This window comes from Tamandua tetradactyla, chromosome 26 (genome assembly GCF_023851605.1).
Source record: "Tamandua tetradactyla isolate mTamTet1 chromosome 26, mTamTet1.pri, whole genome shotgun sequence".
Classification (NCBI taxonomy): domain Eukaryota; kingdom Metazoa; phylum Chordata; class Mammalia; order Pilosa; family Myrmecophagidae; genus Tamandua; species Tamandua tetradactyla.
The window spans coordinates 27,448,395-27,462,324 of NC_135352.1; the positions used below are offsets into that span (position 1 = coordinate 27,448,395).

Consider the following 13,930-nt stretch of genomic DNA (forward strand, 5'->3'; position numbering starts at 1 on the left):
TATAATCCACGTAAATCAAGACTCTTTGGGGCCCTTACTAATTTTACCAGTGTTAAGGTAGACCAAATGTCTGAAAACTGCTGCTCTAAGAGCACATGAGAATCAAAGCTCTTGCTTAAAACCAGAAGTCTCTTTTTGGATGCCTTGGTTACCGAAAGGTATAAGAGTTCCTTCCAGATATTGCTTGCTTCATTCAAAATAGATAAAAGGTACTGGATTGAGAGCTCAGTTTGCCCAACTAAAAACAGAAGAAATGAATTAATTTGCTAAGCCAGTATGCACCGAGGGTTCTCTCTGTACTGGAAACTGTCTCCCAGGCAGGTGAGTTTGTGGATGAGCTATTCCATTACTGCCCTTAGGAAGCTCACTGCCAAGGGGTTCAACAAACCAATGAAGGGGCAATGGAAATACAGAGTGTCCGGTGAACATAAGGTGTTACAGAAACATAGAGTTGTACCGAATCTAGGGAGCAGGGATGGGGCAGGTTCTCTATACTGTGTCTTGAAGGGTAAGTATGATTTAGCCAGGAAAAGAAAAGGTGACGGGTGTCCTAAGCAGAGGGATAATAGATGCACAGGCCTAAAAGTGTTTTTTTCAAATAGTGGGTCACAGCCCATTCATAGGTCATGGAATCAATTAAATGTGTCCTTACCAGCATTTAAAAAATAACAAAGTAGAACAGAATAGAAAAAAAATCAGAGTGCACCTCACATAATATGGGTAAGTACTGTTGTGTGTATTTTTTCCCCATTGTACATGTGCATGTGTATGAAAGAGAAAGAGAGAGGAGGGACTATGTAGTACTGGCTTACAGTGCAAAATGGATTTCTTATTGTTGGCTAAAATTTTAAAAAATTAAATAAAAATATTTAAATAGAAATAAATTAAATAAAAAATGAAATAGAGGCCTTAGAGGAAAGATGTGTTCAAAGAATTATGAGCAGTAGTTCCATACGGATGTGACATAGGGGACAAGTGGATGGTGCCACTGGAGAAGTAAGCAGGAATCAGAGCACAGAGAGCCTTAATGACTGCTAAGTGGTTTGCATTTTATCCTAAAGGCAATTAAGCGCCATTTCAGGACTTTAAGAAAAGGAGCTACTTGATCAAGAAATATTTGGTTTCATAAAAACCATTCTAGCAGCTGCGAGAAAAATGAATCGGGAGAGGGAGTAGAGGTAAAATCTGATGCAAGGAGACCTCTTACCAAGTTATTGTAGCAATTCAAATGATAAGTAACCTGGGGCTTAACTAAAGCAGTATGAATAGAGAGCACAATAATATTTTTAATTTGTTAGAGTTCATTTTTATTATATGATTATTTCTTATATAGCATTCTGCTCTAGTTTTATAAATGCATTATCACTAGAAGGTAAGCAACATGAAGGCAGGAATTTTCCTATCTTTTATTAAACCTCAGTATCCATATAAATGAGAGCAATGCTTACATTGATTAGGTGGTCAATAAATATTTGTCGAGTGAATCTTCTCTTATCCTAAGAAGATATATATATAATTTTTTTTGTATGCTTTATGGTAGGGTCACATTTCATTTGTTTTCCATGTGAGTATCCTGTTACTGCAGCACCATTTGTTGAATTGTTGCTTGTTTGGTTTTTTGCTTGTTTGTTTGCTTTTGGGGGGGAAGTGCACTAACAGGATATTATTAATTATAAGGTTCTTTTCGAGTTTTCTTTTGCTCCCTGCATTATCTCCGTGTGGTGGCTTGGAGCTCTATGTATCCCAGAAAAACATGACATGAAACTTAATCCGTTCCTGTGAGTGTGAATCCACTGGAAGGAGGACCTCTTGCGGAGGTTACTTCAGTTAAGGTGTGGCCCAGGATGGATCTTCATCCAATTACTCAAGTCCTTTATAAGCAGAGTGAAACTCAGACATGAAAGGAAAAAGCCACAGGAGAAAAGAAGCTGAAATTCAATAGAATCTAGAAGGGAAGGGAGAGCTCAGGAGAGGCTTCCACGTGCCTTGTCATGTGTCAGGAGCCCGGGACCAGGGATGACAGCCGACCCCAGGACGCCAGTCTCTGGGAAGAAAGCATCGCCTTGATAATGCCTTGATTTGGGCTTTCCCCCAGCTTCAAAACCGTGAGCCAATAAATTCCCATTGTTTAAGCTGATCCACGACATGGTATTTGCTTGAGCAGCCAAGGAAACTAAAACACTGCAATCCCTCTTCTTTCTCTCTCCTCCCTCTCCCTCTCTCCCCTCCCCACCCGTTTAATTTAATTTGATTTGATTTTAGTGTCTCTAGCTCTCATGTTAGAGACTTTCCTAAATGTTTAGTTATCTTTCTATGTTTATTTATACCTAAAAGTAAGACATTCAATGCAATGTCTTAATAACAGGGTGGTTTATGGGAATCCTGTATTTTATGCGGGATTGTGCTACGCTGTGGGTTGCTTTGTAAAACCATGACTTCTCTAACAAAGGAAAGAAAAAAAAGATAAGACATTCAAGCCCATCAAAAGTTCCCTATGTGTTGGTGGAAAGGTAGAGTAATTGTTGAGGGCCCAACCATTACACTGGGTGACTCCAAATGTCAATTTCTATATGTCTTTTGTCTTGTGTCCTTTTCTTAATAGAGAATACTCTCTTCTTATGCCTTGGGAATGGTCCAGGGTTGAACCCTTGTTTGACTAGAATTCCACTTAAAAATACATTCTGCTTTTAATACACCACCTCGCCCTGGTTCATGTGCATCTGATATCACTGAATCCAGAACTTCATTGGTTCAGTCTCTCTGAAGAAATCATTTTATCTTCTCTTGCTGACTTCTGGGAGGAGCTGTTACCTGGCTGCATGGGATCTAGTTGCTCTTTAGTCATGCTTTCTGCCAATCCTCTATATTTCAACCCTTCTCCTTGTCCCTTGTCTTCCAAATTCTGAGCCTTTCCAAGGATATGTACTGTGAATTCACTTTCTTCTTGTCTACAAACCTCTCTCCAGGTACTGAGCTTTCAGCTCTGCTACTGTTATCACTCAATCCCTTTGCTTTCCAGCATCAAGATTTTGCTGATATCTCTTATGTGATGTTGTCTTCACTCCTGTTCTCTTTGTCCCTGTGGATTTATACCATATTTATTTATTTACTATGGCTTTAGAAGGGTTTTAGGAGATAGTGGAGATAACAACTTAGGTATTTAATCTTTCATATTTAAAGAATGGCTTTTTAGAGAATAGTTTTATTGACTGAACAGATTAATTACCAGTCCTACTTTCTCCTTCAGTTTGTCAGATTTAATCACATTTGTTCAATTAAGTTATACAAAAAAAGTAATTTTAGAGTGTTGCTCCTGTGCTTTGATTTTAGCAATAAAGCTTTTCTTTTCATTGCAAGTAATAAAATGCTACACTCTAGTGATAATTCTTTTAGAATATGTTATACCACCTGAATTTTGACATTTTAACCAACCAGTGAGGTCATCATTAACAGTGATGACATGGAAAACTCTGGTGGAAAATCTATTGAGGCAAATGCAAAAGTTTTAATATATCACTATACACAGAAAAAAAATGCTGGAATGGTTGATCATAACAGAGTTAAGAAAACACTATTGAGGCACTCATCAAAGCGCCTAATGAAAGGCCTAGGCGTATTACTAATGCATCCTGACACTTGAGTGTAGCAGAGTTGCAGGATTAGAAATACTAGGGTATTAGAGATTTGGCTGTTTAATTCCATGTTACAGTCCCAGGCAAGTATGATGCAGTGTTCTAGCCTCATTTCTTATGTTACCCGCTATTGATATATCTCTGTGGTGGTTTGGAGCTGTGCACTCCAGAAAAATGTATTTTTAAATCTAATCCATGCCTTTCGCTATGAACCCATTGCAAGTAGGACTTCTGATGCGATTACTTCAGTCAAGGTGCGGGCTCAACTCTATCAAGATAGGTCTTAATCCTATTACCAGAGTCCTTCATAAGCAGAACGAAATTCAGAGAGAGAAAGAAAGCCATGGGAAGCAAGAAGCTGAGGGTCAATGGAACCTGGAAGAGAAGGGAGAGGCCAGGAGAAGCCCCCATGTGCATTGCCATTTGGTAGAGGAGCCCAAGATCAAGGGTCACTGGCAGCCAGCCCCAGACCTCCAGTCTTTGGGAAGAAAGCATTGCCTTGATGAGGTCTTGATTTGGACTTCTCCTGGCCTCAAAATCCATGAGCCAACAAAATTCCATCATTTAAGCCAACCCTAACTGCATGGTATTCGCTTGAGTGCCAAGGAAACTAAAACAGTCCCATGCGGTTGATGATAAAATATTGGGTTTTTTTTCTTTTAGTGAGGCTTTTCTATAGCTTTTTTTTTCAAAATGTTGTGGAGAATTGAATTATCCAGTATTGTTCTGGCCTAACACCTATGTCAAGATACATATCCTAGCCAGGATTTATATATGCGTGCATGTATTTAAAATGCCCAGACAATTGAATGAAATATGGTTAACTGTTTTGTGTCTTTTGATGCATGGCTTTATTTTTATTTTTTCAAGTCAGGTTTATTGAGATATAGTTACATACAATAAAATTCACCCTTTTAGGCATACAGTTCAGTGGATTCTGCTAAATGCACACCATCTTCACCAACAAGACTCAGGACTTTCCCTTCATCTTATAGTCAATCCTTTCCTCCAGTCCCAGGTGACCAGTAATCTCTTCTCTGTTCCTGTAATTTTGCCCTCAGAGTTTGTATGATTTTAGCATAAAAATATACTGGTATAACCACTAATAAAGGATGCGTTAAAACACAAGGAGCAGTGGTATTTAATAGGAAATCATAGCCTTTTTGGTGTGAGTCATATGTGCTTTTTTCTACTTCTTATTATATAACTTCTGCCATGGCTTGCAGTAAATTCTTGTGGATAAACTGAAAAGATTTCAGACAGGTTTAGGATTCCAGTAACACAAAATGTAAAAGGACTTGTTGAGTTGTAAAAGGACTATTGATTCTCAGAAGGTCAAAGTCACCAGCTCTCCTTTGGCCTAATCAGCCCAGGAGCTTCCAAGCTACACTTTCTAATTTTGAAACCCTTCTAGGTGGTTTCAGCTTTGGCAGGATAGGCTTACTGAGTAGAAAGACCAAATATTGAGTTTTAAACTATAGGGAAGAAGTTTGAACATACAAAAGCAGAAAAACTTCATAAATACTTTATTCCCCACAAGGCTGTATTTTGCAACCTATTAGGGTACCCTTGGACTGTGTTTCTCTGAGCCAGGGCAGACATCCAAGAGTATCTGTATCAAGTAGTCCTATTAAAAGTTCTAGGAAAGGACAAGTGGTTACATGCCAAGTCCCTTTTGATTTCCAAAGTACCATGTATTTTTAGTTTTGACATAGTACATGTAATCTTTAAGGATCTAAAACAATTAGTAATTTGGAATCTTAAGGGAAAGTTTGTCTCAATATCCAAATCATTTACACTTAACTAAATCCCAATTACATAAGTTTGTTCCTGGATATTTTCCGTTTCAGCAATTCTGAAGACAATGTATTAGTTCATTAGTATGCATGCACTGTTTATATTTCTCTTTTTTGCTACTTGCAGGAAATAGTTCATATTCTTAGTAAGCTAGCACTATAAGGAATCTTAGAGGTCATATTGTCCATTTCTTTGGTACAAGGGAAGGAATCTGAGACTTAGAAAGGTAACTTCTGACGCCTCTGGGAAAAAAAAAGATTAATTTCAGGAATTAATTTTCATATGAATCCAAGTACTTTTCTTGGTCATTAACTATTTCTAAGCCTAAAGTAGTGAGTGATATACCTGCACCAAACTCTAGATACTAAGCCACACTTTATTCTACCAATCAATAAAACCCATATTTGGAACAAGTCCCCACTGAAGACATTAGCATGCATGTTATTTGTCTCATATTACCACCACCTCACTCCTAGCATAGGTATAAAAATCATTAAATTCGTCTTCTCTAAAATATTGATTAGACATTTCTCTGCACAAAGTACTAAGATAGCCACTCTGCTATGTTCATTAAACAACACGCGGCAGTGCTTAGCATGTGCAGTATGTCATCCATGGTGAGTCTAATTTTGATTGTACATTACCTAGAGAAAAAAAAAAGGCACTGAAGACAGTAGATGCTATATTTCCCTTATGTACTAGTCAATATGTACTACATTTTTAAGAAGCTGACCTGGAAAGAATTTGAGAATTTTGTGTTTAGAGAAAATGTTCCTATTAGACCACAGCATTTCAGGAACTCCTTGATAGACTTAGCTTTTACCTTATGATAATTTGCCAGGTTTTATGTTGGAAAAGATAAATCAGGTAGAGGAAATGAACATTTGATTTGCCTATTTCCCATTTGCTACCTCACCCAGGCAGCAATCATTAAGTAGTGTGCTATGAATCATACCATTAAGATTATTTGCAACCTAATAGTGGTGGCTGTAGCTATTTAATATCCCTGTATCCTGTCTGCTGAAACCTCAGAGACATATTGCTGACAGTAGTAGAAATTTTCTTCCATGCTGTTCTCTCATTCCTAGTGGGTTCCCAATGGGTTCTCTTTCTGTTAGACAGTGTGTTCTTTAGGGTTAAGTTCTGTGTGAGTAAGAGAAACCTGGCCCCTGTGTGTAACAAGAGAGAAGAGTGTTTCCTGTCCCATAAAAGAAGAATGGTGGCAGGCAGCCCAGGACTGATATGGCAGCTCCATGGTATTATATGGGACCAAGGCTGCTCTACCATGCTAAAGCTTGGTTTCTGTAGCCTTGAAGTTTACCTCATAGTTCTAGATGGCTGCCAGAGCTCTGGCCCTCATGTTCTAGTGGCAGATCAGAAGAAGGGGTAAGGCCAAAAGCAAAAAAGGAAGTTCCTTTCAGCCAAGTCTCCTCCCGGGAAACACAATTCTCAGAAATCCCGTACAGTACTTCTGTTTATAACAAATGGCCAGAATTTAGTCATATTGATAAACATAGCTGCAAGAATGACTGGGAAATGTAGTCTTTTATTCTGAGTGGCAAAGTGCTCAGGTAGTTATTACTATGTCAAGAATGGAAGGAAAGAAGAGAGGGAAGGAAGAAAGGAGGATGGATGTCATGGTAGATAACTAAGCCTCTGCTATGGATAATTTAAGTGGAATCAAGAAGTATCCATGAAGCCTTAACTCCTCAGCACAGTGACTACTGTTTTATGGAAATAATATCCATAGGTACATGATTGATGCCATTAGTTTAGTAGGTGCTCTTCTAGACATCCCCCAAGAAGTTCAGATGGTTCTTATGTCATAGGAGAACATTAATAATAATTGGTTGCTTTCTACTTGAATACTTTCAGTTATAGGAATTCAAATAATATAAAATTTAAAATAAAATTACAAAAAGTTATTCATCCTGTATATTAAAGGAAGCTTATAGCATATACCTTCAAAACATAGACTGAATGGGCGGGCCGCGGTGGCTCAGCGGGCAAGAGTGCTTGCCTGCCATGCCGGAGGACCCCGGTTCGATTCCCGGCCCCAGCCCATGTAAAAAAACAAACAAACAAACAAAATATAATAAAACAAGAAAATGTTTAAAGATGTCTCTCTTCCTTCCTTCCATCCTTCCTTCCTTCTCTCTGTCTTTCCTTCCCTTCCTCCCTCTCTCTTTAAAAAAAAAAAAAAAAAACATAGACTGAAGTAATAATGTGAGAAACCCAAATCACAGTAAAAGTCTCTACAAATAATTAACAGCTTCTTATCAAAGAATTAAAGTTTGAGTGCTTAATACAACCCTTAAAGTAAGCTTCTTATTAGTTTGTAGGGAAGTTAAGGAACTCCAGAACCAACTTGTATTGCACTTCCTACCCTTTTGCATAGACTTATTAATCATAGAACTTTCAAGATAACTTTCCTTCAGAGATTTTGAATAATGTGATAAACTAGACTTAACAGACATTTGTAGAACATTACATCCCACAACAGCAGGATATACATTTTTCGCAAGCGCTCATGAATCATTCTCAAGGATAGACCATATGCTGGGTCACAAAGCAAGTCTCAATACATTTAAAAAGTTTGAAATTATACAAAACATTTTCTTGGATCATAATGGAATAAAGTTGGAAATCAATAACAGGCAAAGAGCCAGAAAATTAAAAAATATAAGAAAGCTAAACACGCTCTTAAACAACCATGAGGTCAAGGAAGAAATTCTAAGAGAAATAAAAAAAATCTCAAGGCATATGAGAATGAAAGCGCAACATATCAAAATTTATGGAATGCTCAAAAGCAGTGCTGAGAGGGAAATTTATTGCCGTAAATGCCTATACTAAAAAAGAAGAAAGAATAAAAATAGAGGAATTAACTTGTTCACTTGGAAGAACTAGAGAAAGAATAGCAAACTAACCCCAAAGCAAACAAAAAGAGAGAAATAATGAAGATAAGAACAAAAATAAATGAAATTAAGACTATGAAAACAATTGAGAAAATCAACAAAACCAGAAACTAGTTCTTTGAGAAAATCAATAAAATGATAGACCCTTAGTTAGACTGACAAAAACAACAAAAAACAAAACAAAAAATAGAGAGAGGATGCAAATAAAGGAAATCAGAAATGAAAGAAGGGACACAACCACTGACCCCGCAAAACAAAAGGAGCTAATGGGAGGATACTATGAGCAACTATATACTAATAAAATAGACAATGTAAATGAAATGGACAACTTCCTAGGAAGGCATGAACAACCAACATTAACTCAATAAGAAATAGATGACCTCAACAAGCCAATCACAAGTAAAGAGATTCAATCGGTCAAGAGGCTCCCAAAAAAGAGAAGTCCAGGACCAGATGGCTTCGCATGTGAATTCTACTAAATACTCAGATAGAATTAGTATCAATCCTGCTCAAACTCCTCAAAAAACTGAAGAGGAGAGAAAGCCACCTAACTTATTCTATGAAGTCAACATCAACCTAATATCAAAGCCAGACAAAGACACCATAAGAAAAGAAAATTACAGACCAATATCTTTAATGAATATAGATACAAAAATCCTCAACAAAATACTTGTAATTTGGGTCCAGCAGCACAGTAAAATAATTATACACCATGACCAAGTGAGATTTAGTCCAGTATGCAAGGCTGGTTCAACACAAGAAAATCAATTAATGTAAAACACCACATCAATAAATCAAAGTGGAAAAACCACATGATCATCTTGATCGATGCAGAAAAAGCATTTGACAAAATTCAATATACTTTCTTGATGAAAACATTTCAAAGGATAGGAAAGGAAGGGAACGTCCTCAACATGATAAAGAGAATATATGAAAAACCACAGCTAACATCATCCTCAATGGGAAAGACTGAAAGCTTCCCTCTAAAATCAGGAACAAGACAAGAATGCCCAGTACACAATTGTTATTCAACATTGTGCTGGAAGTTCTAGCCAGAGCAATTAGACAAGAAAAAGAAGTAAAAGGCATTCAATCGGAAAGGAAGAAGTAACTCTCATTGTTTACAGATGACAGGATACTATGTGTCAAAAATCCTGAAAAATCTACAGCAGAACTACTAGGGATAATAAATGAGTAGAAGATCAACACTCAAAAATCAATAATGTTTTTATACACTAGTAATGAGCAACCAAGAGAATAAAATATTTAGGAATAAATTTAACTAAAGATACAAAAGACATACACAGAAAACTGTAAGAAATTGCTAAAATAAATCATGGAAGACATAAATAAATGGAAGGGCATACAGTGCTCATAAATATAGGTAAGATGCCAATTCTACCAAAATAGATGTATAGATTCATTGTAATACCAGCTATAATCTGAACAACTTACTTTGCAGTAATAAGAAAACCAATAACCAAATTTATTTTGAAGGGCAGTGTGCCCCAAATAGCTAAAAATTATCTTGAAAAAGAAAAATGAAGTGGGAGGTCTCATACTACCTGACTTTAAAGCATATTACAAAGGTACAGTTGTCAAAACAGCGTGGTACTTGCATAAAGATAGATATACTAACCAATGGAATCAAACTGAGTGTTCATAAATAGACCCTCTCATTTACAAACAATTGATCTTTGATAAAATGGTCAAGCCAACCGAATGCAAGAGGACCTCTATTTCATACCCTATAAAAAATTAACTCAAAAAGGATCAAAATTATGGTTAAGACCATAAAACTCCTAGAAGAAAACGTAGAGAAATATCTTATAAGTCTTGTGATATGAGGCGGTTTCATAGACTTTACATCCAAAGCATGAGCAAATGAAGAAGAAATAGATAAATGGGATCTTCTTTGTGCATCAAAGGTCTTTGACAGGAAAGCAAAAGGGCAGCCTACTCAATGGGAGACAATATTTGGAAACCACATATAAGATAAGGGTTTAGCATCCAGAATATATAAAGAGATTCTTTAACTCAGTGACAAAATGACAAACAACTCAACTAAAAATGGGCAAAAGATATGGACAGAAACTTCTCAGAAGAGGAAATGCAAATGTCTAAAAGACACATGAAAAGATGCTCAACTTCACTGGTTATTAGGAAAATGAAAATCAAAACTACAATGATATACCATCTTACACCCACTAGAATGACTATTATTTAAAAAAAACAAACAGGAAATGACAAGTGGTGGAGAGGATGTGAAGAAGACACACTTATTCACTGTTGGTGGAAATGTAAAATGGTACAACCACTCTGGTTTCTCAGGAAGCTAAGTACAGAATTGCCATATGATCCAGTAATCCCATTACAAGGTATATATTCAGAGGAACTGAAGGCAAGGACACAAATGGACATTCGCACACTGATGTTTATGGCAGCATTATTTATGATTGCCAGGAGATGGAAATAGCCGAAATGTTCATCTACGGATGAGTGGCTGAACAAGCTGTGGTATATACATATGATGGAATACTATGCAGCCGTAAGACAGAATAAGTCATGAAGCATATAACAACATGGATGAACCTTTGAGGACATTATCCTGAGTGAAATTAGCCAGAAACAGAAGGACTAATCCTATATGGTCTCACTAATATGAACTAACATTAATGAGTGAACTTTGAGAGTTCAGAACACGTGTTATCAAGGGATAGAAATAGGGTAGAGACTGGGCATTTGATGCTGAAGGAATATAAAATGTTCAACAGGGCTGATTGTAGAAATTCAGAAATGGATAGCTTTCTGAAATGGATAGCACAGTAATACAGGTACACTGAAGGAAGCTGAATGTGAGTTTGTTTGAGGGAGAAAGGTTTTAGGTTTGTATGAAACCAGAAGGAAAGATAGAGAATAAAGACAGAGATACTATAACTTTAGGAAAGCCTAGAGTGGACAATGATGGTGATTAAAGGTACAAATATAAAAATGCTTTTGCATGAGGGGAAACGAATGAAAGTCAACATTGAAGGGTGTTGGAAATGGATGGTATACAGGAAAAAGTACAATCGATGCAAGCTAAGGTCTATAGTCAACAGTACATTTGCAATATGTTTCCACTGAATGTAACAAAGGCATTATCCCAAAACTAAATGTTAACGAGTGGGACATATAGGGGAGGGGCATGGATTCTCTGTGAAGAAAAGGAAATGTCTTCATGTAGATTACAGTGGTGAAGTCATGGCTATTTACTTAGGTTGGATTGTATGATGTGCAAATAAAACTGTTTTAAAATGAAGAGTGAGAGGGTGGGCAACGGTGGGTCGGTGGCAGAGTTCTTGTCTGCCATGCTGGGGACCCGGATTTGATTCCCAGTGACTGGCCATGTTTAAAAAAATAAAAAAGTAAAGTGAAGAAAGAGAGAAACTGAAAGTCAACAGAACCTGAAAATAAAGAAGATACTACCATGTACATTGCCATGTGGCAGAAAAGCTGCGGAACCCTAAAGATCTCCAGGGAGAGAGCATCGCCTGGCTGATGCCTCGATTTTGGATGTCTCCTAGTCTCAACACCAAAATAAAGAAAGATTAAAAAGGTCCCTGTCTCCAGCAAAGCCTATGCCTGAAGTATCTGGTGGAAAAGTGTCTTCTGAAGCAATTTTAACAGCCAATAAGAGAGGGAGTGACAGAGGCTCTGGTGCCGGTGGTGCTCGGCTACCTGCCTCAGAACGATGATGAGACTGAGCTGAAAGTTGGTGACATCATGGAGGTGGCAGGAGAGATTGAGGAAGGACGGTTCTCAGAGGAAAGTCTTGAACGTTTCCTTCCAACTTCATCACGGAGCTGTTGGGGGAGTTGAATGAACTTGGCATTTCCCAGGATGAGCAACTCTTCATGTCAAATTTAGGGGAAACCACAGGCTCTGAGAGTGATGGGGATGATAGAGCAGTACCAAATCTGAAGCTGCTAAAGGAACAGTCACAACTGCAGCGATCCAGCTGAAGAAAGTTAAAGGAGTGGGCTTTGGAGATATTTTCAAAGACAAGCCAATAAAGCTACAACTGAGATTGAGTGAAGTAAAAAAAAATTACTTTCGATCAGTGGAAAACTATAGAGAAGAAGTTGCCTCCAACTACAGCAACTCGAGAGCTGTCAAAAACAGAAATGGACAGCAGGACAAAGACTAAGGACTACGGCAAAGTAATATTTCCATATAAGGCACAGAATGACAATGAATTGACAATCAAAGAAGTAGATAAAGTCACTCTCATCAATAAGGACTGCGTTGGTGTGGGCTGGGGGGAAGGAAAGCTCAATGGCAGACGAGGCATGCATACTGATAACTATGTGAAGTTGCTTCCACTGGACTTTGAAAAGGAAGGAAATAGACCCAAGGAACCATTTCCTTCATCAGCTCCTGTTATCAAGCAAGGAGCAGGCACCACTGAGAGAAAACATGAAATTAAATTAATGCCTCCCCAAAGACCAGAAACAATTCCAAACAGAACAGAAGGAAAAGAAAGACCAGAGAGAGCACCAAAACTGGGTTTACAAAAGCCTTCTGTCCCTGCCATACCACCAAAAAAGACCTCGGCCGCCTAAGACCAATTGTCTCAATAGACAAAGTGCACTGCCCCCAAGAACGCCAGAGTGACCGGTGGGTCCTCTGACACACACCAGGGGTGACGGTCCAAAGGTCAACGTGGTGGGCAGTTCTCTGCCATCCTGGACAAGGACCTCCTGGGCCACAGCAATGACTTGACCTACAAGGTCTTTATTCTGTGGTGTCATTTATTGAGAAACTCAGCCACCCAACCACAAGCAGACCAAACGCTATGGGGAGGCAGCCCTGTCCCAGTTCCTCACGTCTTCCTCTCTTACAAGCCCCAATATCTTTGACTGTCCGAGTCCAGAAGAAGATAAAGAGGAACACGTTTTGCTTGCACACAGAGGAGCGGACACTGCAAAGAAAACGTCAGAGACTCTTGCCATATCCCAAGTGTCCAACAACAAAGCATCTCTGCTGCCCATGCCAGGGAGCGAGGTCTCAGGTAGTGGACAAGCCCCTCTGTCCTCGGTGGTGCCCTCCCCCCATCCTCCTCTTTGGGAACAGCCGGACACAGAGCCAACTCCCATCTCTGTTTGGTACTAAAGGAAAACAAAAGATGGAATCTGTGGCCAGCAGCCAGGCAGCCCCGGAGGAGCTGAGAACACAGGTCTGTAAGCTGAGGAGCATCATGTAGACCGTGAAGGACCAGCAGCAAGGAGAGATGAAGCAGCCATTGTCAGGGTTGGACAAAGAGAAGAAAATCCGGCTTCATTTGCAGATGAACGTTAATGACATAAAGGAAGCTCTTTCAATTAAAATGAGTACTTGATAAATGAAACGTCACATTTTTCAACCTGAGTCTGAGACTCAAATTTTCTGCCCCAGCCAAAATGACTTTGTGCGAAAAAATTAAAGGTTTGCCTCAACGTGTCCCCATTTGAAAGATTAGCACAGAAGTCTTGATAGCACAATGCAAATCCCCTCCAAGAGAAGATTCCTCCCCCTGAGATAATCCTGGCTCTGGTGTTGGTTGTG

At 38.5% G+C, this 13,930-nt stretch overlaps 1 pseudogene; it reads left to right on the top strand.

The window, feature by feature from the left end:
* Nucleotides 1-276: 276 nt before the first annotated feature.
* Nucleotides 277-13,724, top strand: LOC143669800 (SH3 domain-containing kinase-binding protein 1 pseudogene; annotated as a pseudogene).
* The last annotated feature ends 206 nt before the right edge of the window (nt 13,725-13,930 follow it).